Source organism: Gavialis gangeticus, unplaced genomic scaffold, assembly GCF_001723915.1.
Source record: "Gavialis gangeticus isolate Ggan-Ray unplaced genomic scaffold, GavGan_comp1, whole genome shotgun sequence".
Taxonomy (NCBI): domain Eukaryota; kingdom Metazoa; phylum Chordata; order Crocodylia; family Gavialidae; genus Gavialis; species Gavialis gangeticus.
In genome coordinates this window covers 44,866,819-44,870,979 of record NW_017729004.1, presented here as the reverse complement: position 1 = coordinate 44,870,979, position 4,161 = coordinate 44,866,819, and the positions used below count along the sequence as shown (strand labels likewise).

At 39.1% G+C, this 4,161-nt stretch overlaps 1 protein-coding gene across 1 annotated transcript in view; it reads left to right on the top strand.

Annotated features, from left to right (window-relative positions):
- The window catches only part of PLXDC2 (plexin domain containing 2), a 467,547-nt gene that overhangs the window by 183,417 nt on the left and 279,969 nt on the right, over positions 1 to 4,161 (top strand). The window lies entirely within an intron of this gene.

Genomic DNA, 4,161 nt, shown 5'->3' with positions numbered 1-4,161 from the left:
GGTGTTGTTTTGGGGGTTTTTTTATTATAATCCACGTGATTTCTGAAATAGCAGCTTTCTCCATTTCATAGAATGGGATTCCTATAAAGACATCACTGCACTCGTTTCCAAGGGTCACCTTGCACTTTCTTGGTGTACATTCTATATCCATGTTCCCTTGGACTCTTGCTCAGCATGGAGGTATAAAATCCACTGACTTCTTACCTCCTTGTCCTAGTGGTTGCCTCACTGAGAATGTATTCCTGACATTCCCATACTTAGTATGAATTCCTCCAGTGCTTCTTGGATCTAATTTAAATGAAGTATTTCAAACATTCATAGATCAGAAGAAGAACCTGCAACCCAGAACTAAACTGTTTCCCTGTCCTGTGTAATCATCTTTCACCAACTCTGGTGGCTGGATATGTATCGATATGGAAGCAGCCTAAAGGTATTTTCAGTGCCATTGTTGCTAGCATCATGTTAATTGTCACTATCTTCTCCCCTTATTTCTGTTGCTGATTTTACTTGGATGGTAATCTTCACAGTAGTATAATGACCATATGCTTATAGGGCATTCCATCCACAAAACTGGAATTTTTTTACATAGTGGTAGGTAGTCATTATTTACCTGTATTTTAAAAATGGGTAAGTTCAGACATAAGTTGTGAGTAACATGAATACAGTCACAAGTCTGTAGCAAGCCTGCGACTCCTATATTTCATGGTGAAAAAGGACTGCTATCAAACTGCTGGGGAGGCGGTTAGGTCTAACACACATGATAAAAAGTGAAGACGCTTATCTCACCAGGGAAATATTATAATTGCCATTATTTTAAAATGTCCTTACCATATTTTTGCTCATTTCCTATTTCTGAAACTGTTCTGCCACCACTAGTGTCTTCCTGAAAAATGACTTTAGTACATAACTTCCTTTAGATTCATTTCTTAACTCAGTTTTCATTAATTTTGTTTTATGATATTTTACTGAATTATAGAGAGGAGAGAGACTAGAAGGAAACAACTGCCATCTAATTGCACATTCTGCATGAATTTTTCCAGATATATGCAAGCTATACAATCAATTAATTTACAAATGTGCTTTGTCTGTGAATTTACTGTTCCCACAGCAGTATTTTAGTCATAATGCATTTTGTTAAAAATCAGATCCTTGTAGTTCAATTTACAGCAAGAAAATAAAGCACCTATTATTGTCCAATTCTATTTCCTTTACTGTTCAAAATGTTCTCCACCCTGAAGTTGCCTCAATCAAAGTGTGATGAGACAAGTTCTACAACTTATGCATATTTAAAGAAAGGAAGTTATCTCATTAAGTGCTGTTTAATTGCCTTTCCTCTAACGGGCTATATCTTGTGAAAAGTGCTTTCTGATATATGAAGTTTAGGTGTTTTAGATACTGAATTCTTTTTGGTCCATCATATCACATGATACTGTTAAGTGATTTTAGTTCCAGATGAAAAACAGTGTAGGCTGATGTTTTCTGTGCATCCATTTAACACATAATGACAAGCATGGGGGGAGACGCTGAGTGAATCTGGGATCTCCAAAATATAATTACTTTCTATCTCATTAGGGTGCTATTACAGGTTACCTTTGAAACATTTTAAATCTGTGGAATGTTATACACTCATGAAGTTGGAACAGCTTGAGAGCAGTCATAGGTTAAGGCTTAAAGCCATCACAGACCTGCACAATGATGAATTGCCACTAAAGGGCCTAGCAAGTAGAGTCATGGACAGGAGCCACGACTATCCTGCCTCTAGGGTGGGAAAGGAGAGGGGAGGGTGGCCTGTAACTCAGAGGTGGAGAAACCACCATGGGGTTTGTGGCTACCCTCCCTCTGCAGAAACCCAAAGCCAGCTGGAGCCAAATGTGGCAAGACAAAAGTGATCACACCCCGTGGAGCCAGGAGGGGGTGTTGGTTTGGGGCCGTATACACCCACTAGGTGGTAGAGATCAGGAGAGTGGAAAGTTTGTCCATGGAGCAAAGGACTGGGGAGGGGTGGAAATGGTGCATCCCGGGATGCTAGAGGAATAAAATAGTGTTTTATCCCCCTGGAACAGACTAACTATACCCTGAAACAAAACAACCTGGGTAAAACAGATCAAAGAGAACCCCCTCCTGAAGTGAAATAACTTTAAAACATGTAGAAGGTACTTAGTGTGGGTTAACATATTTTAATAGGTGAGTGTTCCTTTATGCAGGTTTAAAGATGCTCTATAACACCACCCTCAATGCCCACTTAACATGGTTAGCTCTGGGTATGGACAGACATACCATTGGAGTCATTGCAAAAGGGGAGCTGTCAACTGGGAGTGCTCAGTGGTTGTTGTATTCCAACAGTTACTCTTATGTTCTAAGCAGTGTTCAAGTTGGAGCTGTTTTGCTGCATTTGATTTATTCTTGGCTTTTGCACTAGTAACTGTTAGAACATGATTACTCCTGTGCGGGTTTGGAACAAGTCACCTTTTCATCACTGAAAATGCTCCAAGTGTGCATATGCTTTGTTTACATCTTTCTCCCCTTATTCTGAGCTGAAACAAGCTGTCTAATAGCAGATGCACCAAATTCTTCTCTGTTATCCAGTGATGTAGCACAACCTTGAGCTAGTGGTGTACTAACTGTGAGAGAGAGAGAGAAGGTATTTCAGTCTCCAAACTCCCACCCTGTGCTTCACTGGTGGGACTGGCAGTAATGTTGGGAATGTAGTCATTTCTCTAATAGGGACTGCACAAACACTAATGACTCGCTTCACATATGTTACCCAACTATTCTCAAGTGTCAAAACATTTAACGTATTTTAGAGTTTGGATTCATATTCACTATTTTAAGACAAGTTGCATAGTGAAATTCAGTGGAATATCCTTTTCTCTCTGGATATTTTTATATTCTTTTTATAATCCTTGTCTCAAGATATTTTATAATCTTTCTATTTCTGTCTTCTACAAAGGGATAAGTATCAGGCAGCCTCCACTTCTGTAATGGATGATAATGCTGGAAAACAGCTATTTTATTAGATTTCTACTGTTTTCATGTACAGGTTTCCCTCACTTTATGCTGTGCATGCCGTTCCTGGAAAGTGGCACATAACTCAAATTCCCATAAAGGAAACTCCCTCTTCTATGTAACAAATAGGGATATGTTCTAAGACTTCAACTGTACTGACCCTCAGACCCATTTGTACCACATTTACAAGACAATTTTAGTGCTCACCAATAGCAGAGAGGGGTGGGAAATAAGCTAGCAGGATTCTTAGCCATAATGAGGATGGCAACTACAGAAACGCATATCATGGGCACTGAGTGAGGAGCACAGATCCACAAAGGAGACTTCTGGTGTATGTCACTCCCACAATGCACCGCACAAAGCAACTGATTGCAGGCTTCAACCACATGGATCGCTAAGAGTGAATTTAGCTTGCACATAATGAATTTTTTAGTATAAAAAGGGTCATTACATAAGAGCGAATTCACACATACAGAACCCACATAAAGCAAGGGAAACCTGTATATAATAAACTAATCTAGAAGGTGGGGGTATATATACACACTAAAATAGAAGTCAGGACTTGTACATTTGACACCTGGTCTAACACCACAAAAGACAATGGAAAATTTATGTTGGTCCCAGAAGATGAGATCAGGTCTATTACATCTTGAAAGTATGAACATAAATTATGGTATTTTGTGAATTCTCTCATGTAGTGTGGATTAGAACAGAAACAAAAATGAGCTAGCAAGTAAGGACTCTGTGCTCTTGCTTTTGTAAAGAGCAAGATCTGGACAAAGGAAAAGGATTGGCTCATATCCCTTATGATCTTCCCCTCATTTACTGGAGGAATTTCCCTTTTCCTGTTGCTCTGTTTCACTCTCCATTTCCTCAAGTTTACAAAAAAAGCATTGTAGTGAAGAAGCCTGCCTTTTTGGTCTTCCACTTAGATTCAGGTCCTAATTCCAAATTCAGCAGAGCAGTCACTTGAACCTAGTTATCTCACACCTCGGGTAAGAATCTTTACCATAAGACTACAGGTTGTAAGTCTAAACAGAAATCACACTCTGAACTTGGAAACTTTCTTGACAAAAATGTAATAAAATGTCCCAGTCTTTATGAATCAGTATTTTCAGGCTAAAATCTGTGTCACTGAAATTCCCAGCTAACCCC